General features: G+C 49.9%; 1 protein-coding gene and 1 pseudogene across 2 annotated transcripts in view; both read left to right on the forward strand.

Moving 5' to 3' along the window:
• The first annotated feature begins 10,510 nt into the window (after nt 1-10,510).
• Kcnj10 (potassium inwardly rectifying channel subfamily J member 10) overlaps nt 10,511-22,213 on the forward strand; it is a 31,235-nt gene continuing 19,532 nt past the window's right edge. The window contains exon 1 of one of the 2 annotated variants that reach the window (XM_032915039.1): nt 10,511-10,709. The gene's annotated coding sequence lies outside the window, so the exon portion shown is untranslated. Of the gene's footprint in view, nt 10,710-11,145; nt 11,558-22,213 lie in introns of those variants that run through there. The other variant, XM_032915040.1, reaches the window with a different exon arrangement.
• On the forward strand, nt 21,380-21,558 carry LOC116911863 (annotated as a pseudogene).

Below are 22,213 nucleotides of genomic sequence, written 5' to 3' on the forward strand. Positions count from 1 at the left end.
AAATCCCAGATGCCAGGAAAGCAAGAGGCTCCCAGGGCCCAACAGGGGTGAGATTACCTAAATACCTTCCAACAAAGGGGAAGGAGACCCTGTAGAGATCATATCCAGATGTTAGACATGGCCCCTGGTTGGGGAATGGGATCACCCACTCATTTCCAAATTTTTAACCCAGAAGGACTCCTGTGTAAAGGAAATACGGGATAAAGTATGGAGCAGAGACTGAAGGAAAGGCCATCCAGAGACTGCCCAACCTGGGGGGGTCCATTCCATATACAGACACCAAACCCAGACACTGTTGCAGATGCCAGGAAGTGCATGCTGACAGGAGCCTGTTAGAGCTGTCTCATGAGAGGTTCTGCCAGAGCCTGACTAATACAGAGGTGTATGCTCACAGCCAACCATTGGACTGAGCACAGGGACCCCAATGGAGGAGTTAGAGAAAGGACTGAAGGAGCTGAAGGGGTCTGCAACCCCATAGGAAGAACAACAATATTAACGACCAGACCCTCCAGAGCTCCCAGGGACTAAACCACCACCAAAGAGTACACATGGAGGGATCTATGGCTCCAGCTGCATTTGTAGCAGAGGATGGCATTGTCTGGCATCAATAGGAGGAGAGGCCTTTGGTCCTGTGTTGGCTCCTTTCCCTAAGGTAAGGGAATGCCAGAGCAGGGAGGTGGGAGGAGGTGGGTGGGAGGGGGAGCACCCTCACAGAAGCAGGGGGACCGGGGGGGGGGATGGGATATGGGAGTTCTGGAGGGGAAACCGGAAAAGGGGATAATAGTTGAAATGTAAATACATAAAATATCTAATAATAAAAAAAGAAAGAACAGGAAGAAACAATGGCACATTAGAAGGCTAGAAGTTTCTGAAATGTGCTCATGAGATATGACAGGTGTGTGGGGTAATATAAGCTTCAGAGGCAAAGAAGAGTTCAAATCCTACTCTAGCTAACAGCAGATGCATGACTTTGAGCAAATAACTTCATATATTCATTTTTTTCTCTCTCCCTCCCCTTGTGCGAGCGCTCTCTCTCCCCCTCCCCCTCCCTCCCTCCCTCCCTCCTTTCCTCCCTCCCTCTCTTTCTGTCTTTCTTGACAGAATCTTGTTATGACTTCCTGACTGGCCAGAATTTGCTACATAGTTCAGGACAGCCTTGGACCTGCAGTGGGTCCTCCTGCCTCTGCCTCCCTAGTTCTGAGGTAACAGACAGGAGCCACTATGTTTGGAAAATGTTAATTTTTTTAAATCTGAGAGAGGCGACTGTGACAGAACACCCAAGCCACACTTAAAAGAGGAGGAATTCAGTCCAGGGTGGTTTGTCTCCATTTTTCTTGGGCCATATGAGATTGAGCATCGTGGTAAAAGCAAGGAAAGGCAGACCTCAGGGAGAGTGGAGGGGCAGGGAGTAGGGAGAGAGAAGAAGGGGGAGTGCAAGGGAAAGGGGAAAAAGATGAAAGGCAAGGGGAGAGGAAGAGAGAGAAGAGGAGGTGGCTTTTTTCTAGAACAGTGGTTCTCAACCCGTGGGTCATGATGCCTTGGGCAAACCTCTAGCTCTAATAATATTTACATTATGATTCATACCAGTAGTAAAATTACAGTTATGAAGTAGCAACAAAAACAATGCTATGGTTGGAGGTCAGCACAGCATGAGGAACTGTATTACAGGTCACAGCACTGGGAAGGCTGAGGCCCACTGTTGAGAGCACACGGCTGGCGCCCTACCTCCTCAGACAGCTTTCACCTCCGTACAGCACCTCCTCACCGCTTATCCCCTCATGGCTTAACCCATCAACAAAGTCAGCTCTCAATAGCACTACATGCTGGGGCACATTTTCTCTAATACCTGAGCCTTTGGGGAGGGGCATTTCATATCAAAACCACAATAAATAGTATCTACTTCTTGAGGGTTGTTTATTTAAAGTCCGATATTGTGTTTTTCTCTTTCTCCCTCTCTCCTTCTCCTTGCCACTACCACTGCCATTATCACTGTCACCATCACTGTCACCACCACTGCCACCATCATCATCATCTCCGGGGACTTCTGAACACCCTGTCCAGCAGGGGCTACCCTCCTCTGTTCTGGCATCACCCGGCAAGACCTGCAGAGGGCTCTCCTTGTCCACTGACCTCTCTCCAATCTTCTTGACTGTTTCTTGTTATTCCAAGTGGAAATATCAGGTTTTTGCCCGAGATTGGCATCAACAGAGCTGTTAAAGCCCCAGTCAACATCCCCGTCTCCTGGGCCTGGCCCTGTCACCTGAGCCTGGGGACTGCTAGGCTTTTTCTCTGCCCTGCCAAGTGACTGCTCACGTTGGTCCCACTGTGCCAGGCGCTCGGACAGAAGAAACCAAACTCCTGGGCAAGAATATGATCGCACAGAGCTGGCCCCTTTTTCTGGAGGGAGAGTCACAGAGCTGACAGTGGCCTCGGGTGTTGTCAGCCAGCTCTCTGACTCCATCCTGGCTGCCCTGAACCTAACCTAGCTAAGAGAGGACGACACTTTCACCTAGTTTCCAGATTCTTTAGGCCCTGTGCTTTACTTGTTAAGCTTAATATCAATCCTTGTTTGTCTGCCTTGAACTGAGGTGGGAGAAAAGAAAATTTTACGAGCCATCAGTGCACAGACAGATAGGTAAGATCCTAGATTTAATTTACCAAGAGAATGAACGCAGCCCTCCAAGAAACCAACCCCGATATGTCAGTGGAGTTGTAGTACACAAAGATTGGGAATAAAGGACACGCGGGCCACGCTGCTGGTCCTGTAAAGAGCCTAGGTGTGGAGCTGGGTGGAGAGCTTAGTGGGCAAAGGACTTGCTGAGCAAATGAGGGAAACTGTGCTTGGATCCCCAGCATCTACAGAAAAGCTGGGTATGATGGTGTATGCTTATAACTTCCTCATTGGTCTCTGGTCTCCACATATGCATACATAGTGAAGGCAAACACACACACACACACACCACACCACACACACACAACACACACACACACATCACACACACACACACCACACACACACACACCACAACACACACCCAAAAACACACACACACACACCACACACCACACACACACACACACACATCACACACACACACCACACACACATCACACACACACACACACACACACACACACACATACACACACACACACACATACACACACACACACACACACACAGACACACACACAAACACACACACAAAACACAACACCACACACAAAACACACAACACACACCACACACCACACACCACACACCATACACCACACACCACACAACACACAACACACAACACACAAAACACACCACACCACACACACCACACAACACAAACAACACACAAAACACACAACACACACCACACCACACATACATATCACACAGACACAATACACACACATATCACACACACACACTCACACTTTGGTGCAAACTAAAAAACACACACTTACACACACACACACTCACACTTTGGTGCAAACTAGAAAACACAGGGGTTGGGGATTTAGCTCAGTGGTAGAGCCCTTGCCTAGGAAGCGCAAGGCCCTGGGTTCGGTCCCCAGCTCCGAAAAAAAGAAAAGAAAAAAAAAAAAAAAAAAACACAGATCCCTTCCCATATCTCAGTTCTTCTAGGAAGCCTACAGAAGAGGCAGGATTTGCATTTCGTCGCTGCTGGTTTGAGCTGAGGGTAGAGGCATCCCTTTCTCCCCCCACAGCTCTGAGTGTGGGTGCAAGATGAGTGCACTGGAGCCTTGTGCTCCCCTCAGCAGCAGCTGCCTTTGTTGCCAGCTATGGGGTCAGCCAACCTGGGAAAGCTTCCTTGAACAAGATCATGAGACTTCTTGGGCAAAAGCGTGGAAATGGGAGAGGAAGTATGGAGGGGAAGGCAGGGGACGGTTGAGGATGTGAGCTTAGAGGAGTAGGAAGGTCAAGCTAGTACAAATCACAGTTGGTATAAATTCATAGGGTCTGTGGGTGGCGACTCACGCTTTCAACCCCAACACTTCAGAAGCATTGGCGAGTAAATCTCTGTGAGTTCGAGGCCACCCTGGTGTGTGTGGTGAGTCCCACTTCATCCAGAGTGACATAGTGAGACCCCATCTCTAAATAAAAGTAGGTAAATTCACAGCGGAGGCAGCCCCAGAACTACACATCGATCTGTTTTGTCTGCCAGTCTACGGGGCTGGGTAGAGTTAGACCAGGGTGTATGCACCAGCATTTAGAGGTGGTAGGGAAGTAGCCTTAGTTTACAGATGAGAAGATTATCCGGAGAAGTCAGGGCTACGACAGCCCTTCCAATCCCAGGCTTCTGAAGGTTCCCTGTTCTTCCCTCTCTACGGTGTATTTGGGTGTTAACAGAATTGCCATCAAAGGGACCAATTAGAAAGGTACTCGATAAAGAATATTTTCCCTCCTCTCCTCTTATTTCTCTGCCTTCTGTAGCTCCCCTGTAATGTAATTAGTCATTTATGACTTATGTCTTATAAACACGGGTTTGTCTATATTATGTCTACTTAAAGGTCGTGACCCACCTGAGTACTGACACGCTCTCCTCTGTGGCCCGTCATTCTGCTGAGTGTTCCGACTTTTAGTGGAACGTGTTAACACTGTGCGACCTAAGCAGAAACGCGCTCCTCGGAGTCCCGGGGACTCGTGTCCATGCCCCGTTCCTTCTAGCCAGCTCTGATGCCTCCTCAAGTGCCCCCTGTTCTGAGGCTCTGCCTCACCTCTTAGTTGCTTCCCTTCATCCTCACTCACCTGCTTCTCCCAGCCAAAGCCCAGCGGTGGATTTTCCCTCTGCAAAGGGTCTTCACCTCAGCTTCCCCTTTTGCTCTAAGGGGGAACTGACCCCATTTTGAATGAGGTAGTAGAAGAAAAGAGACCAGTGGTGAGAGATCGAGTCCGAAAGGAGCAATGAATCACAAAGGGAAGACACAGTTACCACCTGAAAGGAAAGGAGGCTTCAAGGAAAAGGCTCGCTCTGCCCTCTTGTAAGGTCGACACCGCACATCATACCTCAGCAGATTTATTCATACTGACGGTTGGCCAAGAGCCAGGACCTGTTGGTTCTCTTAGGGAAATGAGGTTCTCTTTAAACCAAGCAAGGGCTCTCTGCTATTACTTTGGGGTCAAACAGGTGCATTCAAATGCCAGCTTTAACACCTCCTGGGCATGTTACTAAGGCCTCAGACTCTGGGATTTCCCACCTCATGCTCTGTCATACAGTTAGGTGTGGCGGTGCACACCTGTAATCCCAGCCTTTAGGAAACCGAGGCAGGAGCATCTGTCTCAGGCAGCGTGAACCGAAACAAAGCAAGCCAAATCAACTCCATCAGGCCTGGCAAACACTCAGAAGCACGAACGTTCTGTGCACCCATCACCGATGTTGCTACCCTGCTTGCAGTGCGTTTCAGGACCTCTTTTTGGAGAGACGAAAAGGTTAACCATTAAGCACTAACACACTGCATACGGAGAATATAGCTGTTAATAATGCATGGCTGTTTGAGAATGGAGTCTTGGCTTAAGTCACTCTTCAGTGAGAGCATCACAGTGCCACAGAAGCTGCCACAGCCCCGCACCCTGTGGCTCTTCAGTACCTAATCCTTTCCAATTGCCCAGTTCCATCCCACGCCATCTCACTCTCACACTGGGCTTCACCAGATGGCTTCTCGTCTCTGTTTGGAAGGAGCTTGCCCAGAGACCTTTCCTTCTTCAGGGCGTCAGTTTTCTACCTGCCCTTCTCGGTTTTCACTTTCCTCGGCCCCTGCGAAGGAGAACTCTGAGGTGCAGCAAAGGAGCCTGGACCAGTTAGGGAGGCTTTTGCTGATTTTTTATTTTATTTTATTTTATTTTATTTTATTTTATTTTATTGAGACAGGGTCTTGCTATGTAGCCTTGCCTATGGCAGGCTTGAAACTGGTTATTTAGACCAGGCTCGAACTCCCAGAGAGTTTCCTGTCTCTGCTTTCTGAGTGCTGAGATTAAAGGTGTGTACTACCAGACCCCACTCTGTTCACGGTTTTGATTCAATGTTTCATACAGGACATCTTTAATGAAAACAGTTTGTCTCCCTTTGAGACTGGAGAGAAGGGCGAGGGCTGGGTCAGGTCCTGGGCTAGTGGTAATGTTTATGATTATGGCCATAGAGATGAAAATGTGTCCTAGAGAGATTTAACCAAGGGAGAGTTAACAGAACTTGGTGTCTGAATTGTCGTGGCACAGAATGGGACATAGGCAAGCGTAAAGACCAAGACTAATGTCAGTTTTTCAATCTGCTTGACAGGAGTTACACAGGAATCAGGAAGCTGTGAGCATTCCTAACCTTAGTGAGGGGAAAAGAGGATGGGTTCAGTCTGGGGTCTGTCATGTGAGGGCGTTAATCCCTTGCAGGGACAGGAATGTAAGTAGAGCTTCAAAGAGAATACAGGGGTGAAGAAGAGGTTTGCACAACACTCAGTGACTTTGGTCACTGTGTGTCCAAAGGGCAAGGAGCAAGATACAGAAAGAGAACACAATCCAGTCGCATATGTAGCAAAGGATGGGCCTTATTGGGCATCAATGGGAGGAGAGGCCCTTGGTCCTGTGAAGGCTCAATGCCCTAGAGTAGTGAGGTGGGAGTAGGTGGGTGGGTGGGTGGTGAGCACCCTCATAGAAGCAGGGGAGGGCTGGGAGTTTGCAGAGGGAAACCAAGAAAGGGGATAACATTTGAAATGTAAATAAATAAAATATCCAGGGGTTGGGGATTTAGCTCAGTGGTAGAGCACTTGCCTAGCAAACACAAGGCCCTGGGTTCGGTCCCCAGCTCCGAAAAAAAACAAAAAGAAAAAAAATCCAATAAAAAAGAAAGAAAGAGAGCACAAGACTTAACAACCATGGGTGTTAAAGGAGGAAACAACTATAGATTTGGATGTGAAGGGTCAGAGGAAGTCAGGGTAGACTGGTGTCTGTCCAGGTTATAATGAGCCTTCTGTTCTATTCCAAAGAATGTGGATTAATTCTTTTTTTAAAGTTACATTTCTCTGTATGTGTCTCTGTGTGTGTCTCTGTCTCTTTGTCTGTCTGTCTGTCGTGTGTGTGTGTGTGGTGTGTGTGTGTGTATGTGTATGTATGTATGTATGCATGTATGTATGTATGTATTTGTGGGTGTATCACAAAACACATGTAGAGGTCAGAGGACAACTTTTGGCAGTTGAGTCTTACCTCCTACCACGTGAGCACTGCAGATAGACCCCAGGTCATCGGGTTTGGCAGTAAGTGCCTTTATCCTCCAAGCCTCGCTGGCCTGAACTGTTTGTGCATAAAGGAGTTTGTGAGCCGAAGCATTATGAAGCTGAGTGTGGAAAGACTGGCGGGAATAAGGTTCTAGATGCCTGCTGCCACAGGAGCCCTGCTGAGAGGAGCATCTGCTGTAGGCTGCAGCGGGGATAATGGGAGAAAGAGGCAGGAGGGCTTGTGTGCTCAGTGGGTTTAGGAAGGAGATGCTTTGGTAGAGGATGGAGTTGCGGTCAGGAAGAAACGGAGGCTGAGATGACTGCTGTGTCCCTAGTTGGACCACGGTGACACAGTCACGTGACTTGTAATAAAGAGGAACACTCCTGTGGGTAAGATGTTCTACGTTGGCCTAAATTTGAAATTTACGTCCAGGTGAATTAGAGTCATGGACACATAGGGGCCATTGGTGCCAAATACTTGGGTGACAGTTTTAGAAAAATAATAAATTCATGAGAACTGTCTTGTAATGATTCCATAAACCACGACAGTTCTTTGGCTTCTCCTCTCTGTGTTCTTTCTTCCTTTTATATTGTAGTCTGAGCCCAGACCCATAGTCTTCCCTGTCTGCGAATGTCAAGACTGTGGGCCCTGCTAAGTTGTTCACGCTGGCCTTGAGCTCATTCTGTAGCTCAGGAAGGCTTTGAGCTTGCAACCCCCATGCTTCCACTCCCCACGCTGGGATTGCAGGCCTAAACCATGAGGTCTTCAGACCATCTGACTGTAGCGATCCCTCTCTAGGAGCAGAAGATCACAACACAGGCAGGAAGACAGTTCCTGGTCCATTGCTTTGGTTATGATTGTACTTCTCTCTAAGCGAAGTCCTTAAAAGGGGTCCTTGTTAACAGTTTTTCACTTTCAAATGTAGCACCTTGTAATCTGATCCTCCCTTGGGTCACTATTCCTCAGTTGAGCAGGGGTGGTGCATGCCTTTTATCCCAGGACTCAGGAGGCAGAGGCAGGTAGATCTCTCTGAATTTGAGGTCAGCATAGCTTACAGAGTGAGTTCCAGGACAGCCAGGGCTGCACAGAAAGGAAAAAAGAAAAAGAAAAAAGAAAAGAAATTGCTCTCAGATGCCACCAGTGCCTTTTCATTCTCAAACCCAATTCTTCCCTTTCTGCAATAACTGGTACTGTCCTCAGTTCCTCTCTTTTCCATCCTCCCTTCCTTGGTCCATTGACACGCTGCTCTCTTCACCCATTCATTTATTCATTTTTTTGCCCATCCACTATGACTTTTTAGGGGCTCTTCTCCTCCTAGTCCTTGAAGTGTAAGTCTTCCTCGCTCTGTGTCAGTCTGTCTTTCCACCATGCATGGTCCTTGTTGAGAACTACCTATCTGCCTACTTTGGCAGCAGCTGCTGACTAACTTTCTCCTCTTCTCTCCGACCTCCACCCACCCCTCTCAGCTCCTGACCCACCATCTTTACCTCCGTACCTATTTCTTCAACGGGTTGGCTGCTCTCTGACGTTCAGTGATCTCATTGTTCTCCTGGTTTGTGGTAGGGTTCAGAACCAGTGTGGTCTCCCAAGATTTGCTCTTTGCTCACCACGTCAAGTTGGTCCTTTTTTCTTTTGGCTTTTGGTACCCTGGTCCAAGTTATCTTCGTGCCCACATTATTGTTATTGTTCTTTGTCTGATCTAGTTGCTTCCTGTTTCCCCTCAGAGTCAAACCATCTTGCTCACTTCTAGATTAATCTCCTCCAGCTTCTGTTTTTTTTTTTTTTTTAAATCTTTGCTGTCCAAGAACTCTCAGTTCCTTTCCATTGCCTACAGAAACTCCAGGCTAATCTAGTCTGGGTCTTCCCTACTTCTTGAACAAGCCTTGCTTCTAAGAACTAGCCTTTAGCCAACCCTCTCCCTTGTCAATGAGGGTTTCCTTGCCTTCTTCTCTGTTTTTTCCCCTCTCTCCCACTTTCCCTCCCTCCCTCCTTTCTTTCTTCCCTCCTACCTTCCCCTGCCTCCACTATCCCTCCCTCCCTCCCTCTCTCAACCCCTCCTTCCCTCCCTCCCATTCATCTTTCTGTGGTGGTGATGGATGGAACCCAGGGCAAGCATTCCACCACTCAGCTACAACACCTTCAGCCCCAAAGAGGGCTTTTCAAAAGGCATATGTACTCACCTTATGATTTTAAGAGTTTCAAACTAAACTAAATATATCATTTCCCTGATTTCAAACCTGAATTTATATTAACACAGTGAGTAATACTGGCTATTGATTAGTAGTTCAATATCTGTTATGAATAAAAGTGGGATGTGATTATTTTCTTCTTTACTGCATGCCATACATCAGGTAGTGAGGTGTGAATCACTCAAAACATAGATTCAGGTAATGAGAGCAATCCTCGGGGAGGGTACATAGTGGATGGGAAGATTTTGATGCTATTTCCTAAGCTGAGGTATACTTCTGTGTCCCCTCAGGGCTTCACAATGGAGGTTCCTCTGCCATCAGTGTTCTTCCCTCCATCTTCTTGGACCTGGGCCCCCTGCATCCCCGGGACCTACATAGACATTATCTCTTTCCTGGAATATTTGTGGGGTATCCCCTAAATGGAGCCATCCTTCCCACGTCTTCCACAGCTTTGGATGTCTCCCACACTTCTTTGCACCACTCTGTGGCTTATTTTTCCTTCCAGGTGAAGTTGCTGCAGGTGGAGATGGTTTTTGCACCCCGCTTTTGCACCCCACGCCGCACTCTCTACACAGGGAACAACGAAAAACTTGGAAATTGTACGGGATGCCAGAGCCCTGTAGCCCCAGGAACCCAGGCCAAGTCTGCCACAGTCTCGGTCCTAGTCACAGCCCGTCCTGAATTCATTTCCACCTCATTAACTGGGGCCCAGTCCCGCCCCCGCGGCCCTCGTCCTGGTTCCTCCATTCTGACAGGGCCGCCTCGCTTTTCTTCTTTCTCTTTCCCCCTGTCATCTTGCCAGCTCGGCTTCTATCGCTACGCGTATCGTCCCTTCATCTCTCTTTCTCCGGGACTCTGTCTGGATCTCAGTCTTCGGACGTTTCTGCACCCTTGTTCGTCTGGGTTTGCGCTTCTTTGCCCCCACGCCCCGCCCCTTGCCCAAATCTCTCCAATCCCCAGGCTCGGGTCTGGCGCTCGGCTCTGCCATTGGCCGGCTCCAAGCTTCCTCCCCCCCATCCGCCTCCGCCCTCCCGGCCCCCGCCGGGCCCCTCCATTCACACAAAGTTTGGCTCCTGCACTGCAGAGGGAGGGGGCGGCCCGGCCCGGCCCAACTCTGCCCCCGGCCGGCCCGACCCCGGCCCCGGCCCCCGGGACAAACCCTTATCTGATTCCAGCTGGGGGTTTAAGAGTCTTGGCCCTGCCAGTGGCACAGCTCCGCTCGCCACTCCTGCCCGCCCGTCTCTTCATCTGTCCCACTGCCCCACGATTCATCAGAGCAGCCACTCCACCTCTGTGCCAAGGTAAGACTCTGGTCCTGATGAAGGAGTGCTGGGTCCTATCCACTTAGCGACATCGGGTTCCCCTAACCCTTTGGTCCCTAGGAAAACTGTTTGGACCGCAGCAGTACTATCCTTCAGTCTTGTCAGTTCCAAGTGGACTTTCCTGGGAAGGGCCCCCCATCAAGAGTACTTTACTCACGCTAGTTACCTCAGGCCTTCCATCTAAGAAAGGGGCTTCCATGGTATCTCCCCTTGACACTTGGCACACCTGCAGTTGCATGGGGCTCATCCAGTTACTAGAATAATTACCACACATAAGTCTGCACCCAGGGGCATAGAGACAGTGCCCCTTGCTCCCAGCAGAGACAGGTCACTCCTGCTCCCAGCTCTTCCCCCTTTCAGTGACATTCACACAGTGACACTCATTGATGATCTCCTAATCACCAGTTTACACAGAGGGAGAAAGCCAAGCATTAGATTAGAAGACACAGTCAAGCTGACGTGCCTGGGACCCTCTTCTCCATTTCCTTCTGGGTTCCCCCTTTGAGACACCCCTCCCTAGCGGCATCCCTCAACCTCTGAAATTGTTTCACAAGGACACTGTCAGAAGGAGAAGCTTTTTCTTCTGGAGTTAGGGTAGGTTAAGGCCTCTGAATTCACCCTCCAGGGATCCCCACTCCCACTCTATCCCTTCCTCTGACAGGGACTCACCGAGGGCAGTTGTGTTAGGACAGAACTGATTCTGGGGGAGGAGACCTGAGGCCCAGAATGGCTAGAAGGTCAAAACTGGGAAAGAAAAACCATGTCGAGGTAGGACTTCTGGTATTCCAGTACTGAAGTGCCCTGGGCAGACTAAGGCTGACCAAGAGGTATGTGTGTAGAAATAAAGGCAGATTTGGACGCATGGGAAAGCAAAGCTTAAAGCCTGCTTAGGTCGCTTATCAACACAAATTCTGATGAGAGGTTTCTGGCCAGACTGTCCTTGCCGTGGTATTTGAAATGTTTTTCTCCCTTTGGGACGGACCTCTTTGGGTAGTCTGAGAGGGCAGGAGATGGTAAACGATGATTTGGAGCCTCCTGTTTGGGGTTATGGGGAAGGCACGGAGTGGGCATTGAGAGACTGGCGCCGTGAGCAGGCAGTTACCATGAGCGCAGTTGGGTTTCGTTGTGAACACTTTTCCCTGATCTCCAAGGAGTTTTGAATATGTTCCTGGAATGATGGAGATTATTCCATCCTCTGCCAGAGCGCAGGGTTTGTCAGGTCCCTGGGGTTGGGGGGGGGTTGACTGAGTATGGGGACCAAGTCTAGAAGGAACCAGGTGTCCTGGCTCAAAGCTGGTTCTTCAGGAAGAAGGAAAGGGGAAGAGGGGGTAGAGAAGGCATTGTGCCAGGGAGAGGGTCCAGGGCTAGACTGCAGAGGCAGTAGGCTTGACCCAGGCGGTGCCAATCCCTCCACCCACCCGCCCAGTCTTTGGTGGTGGTGGCAAGGGAGGGAAGAAAAGAGGGGGAGTTAGGGGTGATCTGGGCCAGTCCAGCCTCCCAAAGCCCTTGCCAACCTGGGTCCTGAAAGGACCTGCTGTTTTCTGAGCCATCCCCCCAGCCCCCATCCAGAGCCCAGAGCAGCCAAGTTGTCTCAGTGGATATCAGATGGCAATGACTCCACCGACTGGGGGGTGATGGGGGGGGCATGGTCCCATTCCTTGTGTAGCTCTGAGGCAAAGCCCTACAGCTTTCCCTTACCCTGGGGTGGGGGGATAACACCTCTCCAACATGTGTCCATATATCTTTGGGGGGCATATATTTATGTGGGAGACAATGTGGCATTTCCCAAATTCTCTCTACGGCCCCCTGCACTCTGCACAAACGCATTCATACTCCAGGTTTCCTGGCTTGAGCTAAAAGGGAAGTGACTGGCAGAAGACCCAGGTACCTTCCTCTCCCTTTCCCCCTAGGGACCAGGGAAGCTGGGACCTTAAGATCTGGGTGGACTTGTATGAAGTTCCTTTCCTCTATGCTGGGACTGGTAGGATAAAAGTTTCAAAGGCTTTGGTAGGTGGGTTGTGTAGCAAGGCCCATTTCCGTGAAGGAGATTTCTGGGCGTCCTAGGCTGGGTTTGTCTGTAAGCTGCAAAGAAAGGCTAGGGTCCAAAGCACTGGTGAAGAGGGAAAGAGATAAGGGTACCTAAATTTCCCTGCAAAAAGTTATTTAGGGATGAGAGGACCCCCCCAAAAAAACCAACCCCCCAATCCAAAACAATAAAACAAACAAACAAACAAACAAACCCCAACCAATAACAACAAAGTTCATTCTCCCTCCCTTCTCCGGCCCAGATTCTTCCCTTGCCTGACTGGAGCTACTGTCCAGGCTGGGGCCAAGCTGTCCAGGACAGTAGTGAGGCCCTGGAAAGGGCAGAGAGAAGGACTAGCATGAGGCACCCCGTTGAGATGAAGCTTCAGGAAGACTGGCCAGAAAGGGGAGTTTTGGACTCCAAATGTCTTAGCACAGAATGAAGGTCAGTAGTCTGGGTCCACTCCCGAGAGTGAGGAGCTTTTTTGTTCCTCTCGCCACCTCAGTCCGAGGCCAAGGGATATTTTCAGAGACGAGTGCCCATGGTGTACCATTCTTCATAGAGAGAGTACGTCCTGGGTGGCCCCTCTCCACCCTTCCCCCAGCAGAACCTTGAAAGGGCAAAGAGAAAAGGATTGTGGGAGCAGCCCTCCTGTGGGTGTCTGCCAGCCTAGAGCCTGGATTTGAGGTGGTGGGGAAGGGAGGGGCTGTCTCTGGAATGTGGGAGAGAGGTCAGAGCTGAACTGTGTGGTCTGGAGAAGAAGCTTGGGGAAGTGGGGGTTCCGGGCGACTGGGTTAATACGTGGTACCTTTGCAGCTCTTCCAGTAACAACAACAACAGCAACAATAAAACCCAGGGAAATAGATTAGACTCCAGTAGGAAAGTCACCCCCCCAAAAAAGACATTTGAAATGATGACTGGGAAAGAAAAGGAGACACATTTCTGGTGATTGTGTGTGTGTGTGTGTGTGTGTGTGGGTGTGTGTGTGTGTGTGTGTGTGTGTGTGCTTATGGAGGTCCTGGGTTTAGTTCCCCACCCACATGCCAGCTCACAACCATCTGTAACTCCAACTCCAAGGGATCGGACACCCTCTTCTGGCCACCTGCACACATGGGTTATATGCACTCAGGTATACATGTGACCCTGCCCTCCGTGATATAAAATAAAATAAATAGCCCCAAACAAAATAGCCCATCGTGAAGGCTTCTGAGAGGACCTGTGAAGTTCTTTCATACAGAGCTCATGTGATAACTGTCAAGAGGCTTCTCACGGAGGGCAGTGGAACCCTTGTCACCATCACTCTCTGAGAGATAATGCACACAGAGGTTCAGAGCATGGCCTTGGAGTCCTCGTTGCTGGGTTTAAGTCCTGCTTTTCCCAGTGAATAACCACACAGTTTCCCTCGTGCTTTCATCGGGGCTAACAATAGTTGTGAGGATTAAAAGAGTCAATATTTGTGAAGGACATAGGAGGTGGGTGGTGTGTACAAGGTGTAGTTGGCGGTTGGCATTCTCTAGACCCACCAAATCTTTACTCTGTCATTCCTGGCTCCTGGGACTTGTCCCAGCCCTCAGTGGCAGTTCTCTGAGACTTCGCCCTAGATCTGGGAAGGCAGAAGAATTATTGAGAAGTTAAACACAGGGGTCCCATTTCATGCCAACAGACCAGCTGTTGCCAGAGCAGGGCCTTCATGCCACAGCCCATTCTTCCCATGAAATTCGTGCCAAATTTCTTGTCTTCAGATTGAATAACCGATCTGTTGAACATGACTTCCTCCCCTAGATAATCTCCCATTCCTAACAACCTCTGCTTCTTAGCCAAAGAGACCAATTTCTATCCCTCCATATGGGGTATCTATCGTCCTGTATTTCTGTTCCCTGGCATGGCCCCGTCTCCCCTCTTTTGTATGGTGTATGTGTGTGTTCATGTGTGGACATGTGTGCGTGTACACGTGCATGAGTGTAGAGGGCAGAGGTTGATGCTGGGCATCTTCCCCAGTCTTTGTCTACCTTGTATTTTTAAGACAGGATCTCTCATTAAACCTGGAGTTCACCAATTTGGCCCGACTGACTGGCCAGCAAGCTCCAGGGATCTTTTGTTTTCCCCAGTACTGGGGTTGTAGGCACGCTCATTGTGCCTGGCATTTTATGTGGGTGCTGGTTATCCATTCATGCTTGTATAGCACGTACTTTACTTAATGAGCCCTCTCAGCAGCACTGTGTGTGTGTGTGTGTGTGTGTGTGTGTGTGCATGCATGTGTGTGTATGTGCGTGTGTGTTTGTGTGTGCAAGTGCATGTGTGTGCATGCATGTGTGTGTGCATGCGTGTGTGTGTGTGTGTGTGTGTGTGTGTGTGTGTTGGAAGAGGTCTTAGGAAGCTTGCTGCGTATCCAAGGTTGATCTTGAACTTCCGAAACTCAGTCTCTACCTCTCAGGTGCTGCAATTGTAAACATGGAGGTGTCACCATACTTCCTCCAGGCCTGGTTTTGCTTGGTGCTGAGGGTCGAAGTCTGGGCTTATATATGCCAGGCAACCACACTCTACAGCTGAGCTTCAGCCCTAGCCTGCCCGCCAGTCTCTCCGTCTCTCCATTTAGCCTCTCTTCCTTTTCAGATGGCTTCTGTGCCCTTCTCTGCTTCTCACCTCTGATCAGCCTGCCCATCCCATCAGTAGTTGCTAATGATGGCTTCCACAGCTAATGAGGTTTTCCTGACTCTGGCCTCTCTTCTTGATTCCTCCCCATCGCTGCTCCATGTTGGGCCCTGTCACCACAGAGCAGTGGTTTTTAGCTTGCCCCTTCCGTGCCTGTTAGATCAGATGGGGATTTCCAGTCACAGTATTCAAGCGACTTTCTGCCTTTTCCACCTCCACTCCCAAACCCCATCTCTTCCCGGGTCTGATCCTTTTTCCCTGAGTTCACCCTCCTACCCACTCTTGGCCATCACAAGCCTTCCCAAGGCCCACTTGCCTGAAAACTACAGTGCTCTGGTTTCTCTTTCTGCTCAACCATCTTGCTTTATCTTTCCAACTTTGACTTTTCCCAGGATGCCTCATACACGGCAAATGTTAGAGGGTGCATCATGGCTTTCTTACTTGCTTATGAGTTCCTCTAGGACATACTTATGTCCCTGTCATATTGGGGACCTTCTGAAGCAAAGGCAAGACTTCCCTCCATTGGCCTTAGGGAACCCAGCAGAGGGTTTAGTCCCAGGAATGAGAGAAAGCGCTGTCTACTCTACATTTAGGCAGGACTCTGTGCGTGCTCATTTAGGGGAGTACCCTGATTCTACAGACTTAAGTGGGCATCCTCCACACACCACAGACCCCATTACCTAACTCTCTGGGGAGCTTCAAAGTGACTCCTTATGGACCCACCATTTTGTCTTCGGGGGACAGCGTCCCCCTAAGATCAAAAGCAGCAGGTGTTTGGACTCCACCCAGCTCCTTGTCCTCTAAGCATGGTCCCTCAGAGGGAGGTCTGATCCAGTCTGGAGCTCGGCTTGACAGCTGGGACTGTCCTGTTGTCTTTTTTTTTTTTTCTTTTTTTTGGAGCTGGGGACCGAACCCAGGGCCTTGTGCTTGCTAGGCAAGCGCTCTACCACTGAGCTAAATCCCCAACCCCTGTCCTGTTGTCTTGTTCACACTTCTAAGCAGGGATGTGCAAAGCAAGATGTGTGGACCCCACTCAAATGGGCCGCCGGCCTGGCCCCTTATTGTCACATAGAGTAGCTGCCTCAGCTCTCCCTAGTCCTAACTCTGAAATCCAGGTACACACCTCACTCCCATGCCTAAACCATGGCTGGTCTTATGACTGAAACAGATACATGGCCAGCATATACAAGGTGAAGGTGAGTGTCTATGCTGTCTGCAGTGGTTGCTCTCTCTGTCTCTCCCTGTCTCTTTGTCTCTGTCTCTCTCTCTGTCTCTGTCTCTCTGTCTCTGTCTCTGTCTCTCTGTCTCTGTCTCTCTCTCTCATCTCAGTACCTCTTTACATTCCATTTTCATGAGGGCTCTGAAGGGCATTATTTTCAAAGATTGTGTCTGTCGATCTGCGGCATGTTAGAAACGAATGCTAAGGTGACTTAAGACCATTCGTAACTAACGTTAAAGATAATAACCCCATTGCCTGTTGACGTGAGGTTTTAAGTGAAACTAGCTATGCTTTCATTATAAAGCTAAGGATTAGTAGGAGTGTCACTGCCTTTTATTTACATAAATCTTTTTAATGTCTAGCTCAGTAAAAAAGAAATCACTTGGTTCCTTCTATTTGCTTCTGCATTTACTATGTTGCAATATCTCGTGCCACCTGCCCTCCTGGGAAGCTCGGCCGATCACCCTTGAAATCATCAAAGTGGGAAGAATAAATAATGCTACGTTAGCATTATGACAAGGATGGGTCTGACCTCAGAAGGCCTCTGAAAACCTCCCAGGAAGCTGTGTGGGTCCCTGAGCCATCCCTCAAGAACTTTCAGTTTGATTGACTGCATGGGACATTTATAAAGATCTGGGCATCTTGGCTGATGCCCCTTAGAAGGGTCTTCACTGGGCTAATGGGAGGGGACAGTGGTTAGCTCATGTGTGCTGGGGGTGGGGGTGCTACCTTTTGTCAGTGCAAACCTTAGCTCCTCTATCCACTAGCTCGGTGACCTTGGGTAAATCCTTAACATCCTATGTTTCTATTCTCTCCTCTATAAAATGGAGCCTTTGAAATGCGTCTGCTGCCAGGCATGGTGGTGTGTGTCTTTAATCCCAGCATTCAGGAAGCTGATTGTAAGTTCAGGACTTGTCTGGGCTACATAGTGAACTCAGGGTCAGTGTGATAACTCTTGTCTCAAAATAAAAAGGGAAAATAAAGACTGGGATAGAGCTTAGTGGGAGATGCCCTAGGCTCAATTCCTCCGACACAGAATAAATAAGTAAGCATCTATTGCTGGGTGCCCCTGACCCAATGCTAGAAAGGTGCTTAGGACAGTACTTAGTACTACGAGCTGTTGCCTTCCCGTGTCCTGTCTCTGAGTTCACCAAGAAGTGGTCAGGCCTAGACGAGGTCTTCCCATGATACAGAGGGCATCTCTTCTCTCAGAAAGCAAGTGACCCATGCTAGCTTCCAGGGAAAGTTGGGTCTTGAACCAGGAGTCTGATTTAGGTCTAGCCTTGTGTTCTCTCTATCACACTATGAGGTGAAAGTTAGTTTTCAATGTGAGAAAAAAGGAAGCAGGTTTTACCTCCCCTTAGAAGTCCCCGAGACAGAGTACAGGAGGGAGGACTTTCTGGTGTCACCTACAAAGAAGGAAAACTGGGAAGAAATTTTTGTTTGTTTGTCTTGTTTTTGATTTATGAGCCAGGGTAGCCTTTGGCTGTCCTGGAACTCACTCTGTAGCTCTGTAAACCAAGCTGGCTTCTAACTCAGATCTGCCTGCTTCTGAGTCTGGAGTGCTGTGATTAATGGTGAGCTCCTTCATCAGCCAGTGGGAAGATACTAAGCTCAAACTCGTCTATATCTCTAGATACATAGATATATATCCACCCTCTCTCTTGGGGCTTGTCGGTCCAGACCAGAGGAAATCTGATTAAACAATACGGCAGCTTGGGTGGTTGCTTTCTCCTGCATGTTGCCTGCAGTCTCTTGCCGGGTTCTTATCCTCTTTCTGAAAGCTCCCGTCAACCCAGGACTCAAAGCCCTTGCCCTGCATCCTGACTTGGACCTAGCTGGCTTGTGTTAGGTGGATTTGAATTAGAAACAGATGTGCACCCGCTTTGGGAATGGTCCTCTGGTTTGCTGGCCCTGTGACTAATCCGCCTTAGCTAGGCAGGTGATGTTACTTTGTGGGTTCACCCTGACCCCCCTGGAAGAGCACGAAGGGCAATGGCTATTGCATGTTCTTAGTTACTGCGCCTGCTTTCTCTGTCCCCACAGCGGCAGCAGTAGAAGTCTTATAAGAGGGCAGCACTAGATGGGGAAATGGCTCCGTGGGAAAGTGCTTGCTTTACGTGAGGACCCAAGTTCAAATCTCCATCAGCCATGTAAAACATGGCACGATGTGGTGACAGGTAGATCCCTACGATTTGCTGGCCAACCTGCCTAGTAGAAACAGTAAACTCTGGGCCCAGTGAGACACCCTATCTCACAACATAGAGTTATAGCAAAAGACACCTGACGTCAACCGTAGGCCTCCACACATCGGCTTCCTACCCATCCGTGCTGAATTAAAGGGCAGCATGCAAGGAAGCAGCAGACCAGAGGCCGCCTCCTAAATCTGAGCACCCTGAGTTTCAGAGGTTCGGATCCCTCTACTCCTGAAGCCTGGCACACAGCCTACACCAGCTGCAGCTCTGGCCTCCAGCCTGGGTCCTTACCCTCTCGTGCTGGTGGCCACAGTCCTACCCACACAATTCCCTTGACTAAGGGCAAGATGGGCGGGTAGGGTGGGTGGACTCAGACTGCCCACCCACAGCCCCTCTTCCAACACCTGTCCCCAAGGCCTTCCCTGTTTAGACTGTCCTCTCTGGTCAGCAGCAGGTTTGCAGGCCCTGGTCAAATCTCCTCCTGGCTCTTGGTCAGTGACCCTCGAGGAAGCTGCTAAGGCTAAAATCTCCCCAATCTGAGCCTTGCCCCACCCTGTCTCCCACTGCCAGCAGCCCTCCAGCTCCCTCCCCTGGACTGTGGGACAGCGAGAGGGTTGAGGGGCTGGCTCTGCATACTAATGTCCTGCCCATTGTCAAAGCCCCTTTGTGTCAGAGAGCTCCATTGAGGCGGCTCCGGGGAGGGCACAATGGGGCTCTGTCCCCAAGTTCCCCCAAACAGTCACCTGCTTTCAGAGCCTCCCCCCACTACCCCTCACCCGCCCCAGTGTCCAGAGAGCATGGGGGAGTGCATGGGGGAGGATGTAGGCAGTACGACACTCCCCCTTTGGACAGGCTGGTGAGATGGGCATTTGACAGGGCTGACTGTGGACCACAGGGCCGGGGGCGGTCTGTGGAAGGAGTTGGAATGCAGGTCTGTGAGGCCCGTGACAGAAAAGGGTACTTACAGCCCGTCCACATCTCCTTCTATATGCCCAGCCCCTTTCTTATCCCAGCTCATGGGCACGTGGCTCATATATGCAGAGACACACAGGCACACACTCATCTATGCAGCCCCACACCGGCTCCAAGCACACAGCCAGGCAGATGTGCCTCAGTATAACGTGCAGACTGGGGCTCAAGGACCACGCGTCTATACCACCTTCCGTCAGCATGTGCACCTGCACACCTCCCCCGCCCCCACCTCACCCCTTTTCCTTTCACCCTCCTCCAGCAGCTGCTGGCAACTCCGTACCATCCCCCTCGATGCCCTCTGCTGCTCTGACACAGGTTTTAACAAGTTTGCACTTGTCGTGACCTCAAGAATGTGGCCCTGGGGCGGGGAATGTCCTGCTGCCCCAGACTGTACCTGCTTATACGTTAACCATGGGCACAGCCTCCGCCAAACTTTGAGTACAACCTTCCCACCTCTACCCCAGTCCTGGAGTGAGGCTGGCGGATCAGGACCCCCACCAAAGCTCTGAATCAAGCACACAGATATGCGTATATGTGGGTGGCTAACATACCCTGATCTGGTGCAGGCAGGCCCTGGTGCATTATCTTTTGCATATCCCCAGAGCACTCCAGAACATCCCAATCCCTTATGGGCCTGAGGGGTAGACAGGACAATAATCATTTTCCCAGCAAGACTGAATAGAAGGTGAGATGAAGTGCCCAAGGTAGCTGGTGACCAGACTGAGGCTGTCTCTTGCCTCTGATTTGCTATTCATTCATTCATTCATTCATTCATTCATTCATTCATTCATTCATTGTACTGGCTGTTTCTGGTTCTACTCAGATGGTCCCCTGCTCCTATGGAATTCTACCATAGCCGGCTTTCACTCACCCTTTTCAGAAAGACGTCGTGGGCATGGTAACAGTTGGGAGTAGAGAACGGCAGGTATGGGGACCTTCACTAGGCTTCTGGGTACGGAAAGGGTTTCAGAAGGTCACTTTGTGCAGGTTGAGCCTACCTCTTTGCACTTCCTGCTGTGGCATCAGCCCTCCTCCTCCTGCTGACTCTGGAGAGAGCCTGAGAGAGTAACTCCTCAGCTTCCCCGAGGAGACCACTGTCCTCTGCAAGTCTTTGTCAGCCGGGCTCTACACTTTCAGGTTCCTATCCCTGTCCGTACAGCATCCGTACAGCATCCGTACAGCATCTGTGCCTCTGCTAGGATTCAGACCTGGGGCGTCTCTCTAGTAGCTTGGGGTGGATGCTGTAAAGAGGGGGAGAAAGAAAGGCCTTCTGGCACTTACAGGGGTTTCAAGGCTGAGCTGACTTCTGAAGTTCGCTGGGTCCTGGGAGGATGTGTCAGGCCCCACTGCATTAGCTTCAGCAGAAATCAAGCCAAAAGTGGGTACTGCACAGTGATCTCCACAATGCTTCCCCTCCTTATGTAAGAAGTGCGGGAAAGAACTGCAGGCTTCCTCTATTCCTCCTTCTATTCCTTATCTAGATGTTTCCCCCTGGTAATGCACTCAGCCCAAATCACCTTACCCACCAGTCTCTGTACCTCATCTGTCCTTTCTAGTCATGGTCTTAGGCCTCTAAAAGTCCCATATCGCTTCTCGGCCTTTTGGCTAAGATCAAGTGTAGTAAAAGTCCCTTTTGCATGAATGGAACCCGCCCGCCACTCTTGCTGCTGTGCTAGAACAGTTAGTGAGGTGAGGGGACTACGATGAGGCCCCCCTCTCCCCCTGAATGCAGCTCTGTATCTGTTCAGAATCTGCAAGCTGCTCCCACCCTATCCTGTCCTTCTCAAGTGGAATATGGCTAAAGGGTATGGGGGAAAGTCGGGAGTAAAGAGACTACCTCCTAGGGTGAAGGCTGAACCCCTGGGACTTCTTTGTGAGTCACAGATTGCTTTCCAATTTGGAACCATAGCCTTGAGGAGGAGATGGAGCTGAGAGGACCTGTCCAAGAGGTAGCTCAATTCCCTGAGTATTTTAGTCAGGGTAGGTAGAGTACTCAAGGGTCGCCATCAAGGATGCAGAGAAGAATAAACTGCTCACCAGGCATCGTGGAGTACAGCTTTAATTCCAGCACTTGGAAGGCAGAGACAAGTAGATCTCTGAGTTTGAGGCCAGCCTGGTCTACAGAGTGAATTGAAACCCCGTCTAAAAGAAAAAAAAATCAGAAAAAGAAGGAGAAGGAGAAGGAGAAGCAGAAGCAGAAGCAGAAATAGAAATTGCTTAAAAAGCAACAGAAGGTTAACACTTGCTTTAAAACAGTTCCTGGGTTTGAGGTATTACTAGGCATGGGAGAAGGAAGAAAAGAGGGAAAGTCTCTAGTAGGAAGACCTCCCTGAAATCAACAACTGAACAAAGCTTGAGTGGCCTAAGCGATAAATGACTTCAGAACCCAGGTGGTGGGATTTCTAAATGTCTCAGAGGA

The sequence above is a fragment of the Rattus rattus genome, chromosome 10 (assembly GCF_011064425.1).
Source record: "Rattus rattus isolate New Zealand chromosome 10, Rrattus_CSIRO_v1, whole genome shotgun sequence".
Taxonomy (NCBI): domain Eukaryota; kingdom Metazoa; phylum Chordata; class Mammalia; order Rodentia; family Muridae; genus Rattus; species Rattus rattus.